The sequence below is a fragment of the Charadrius vociferus genome, unplaced genomic scaffold (assembly GCF_000708025.1).
Source record: "Charadrius vociferus isolate BGI_N301 unplaced genomic scaffold, ASM70802v2 scaffold223, whole genome shotgun sequence".
Taxonomy (NCBI): Eukaryota; Metazoa; Chordata; class Aves; order Charadriiformes; family Charadriidae; genus Charadrius; species Charadrius vociferus.
Window position 1 is genome coordinate 1 of NW_009647674.1, and position 236 is coordinate 236.

The window sequence follows — 236 nt, forward strand, 5'->3', positions numbered from 1 at the left end:
CGGGACTTTACCATCTTCCGCAGCCTGGGCCGGCGTCCCTCCATCCGCACCGAGCAGCACGACTCCCGCTGGCTCAACGGTCAGTGCCGGGGAGCGGGAGGGCGGAGGGGCCACCGGCATGCCGGCGCGGCGTCGTTGCTCCCCGGAGGCATCGGGGCAACGAGTCCTCTGGGCTCGGCTGCACCCCGTCCTTCGCTGCCTGCGGAGGGTGATGTGGGGGGTCTCTGTGCCCCCCG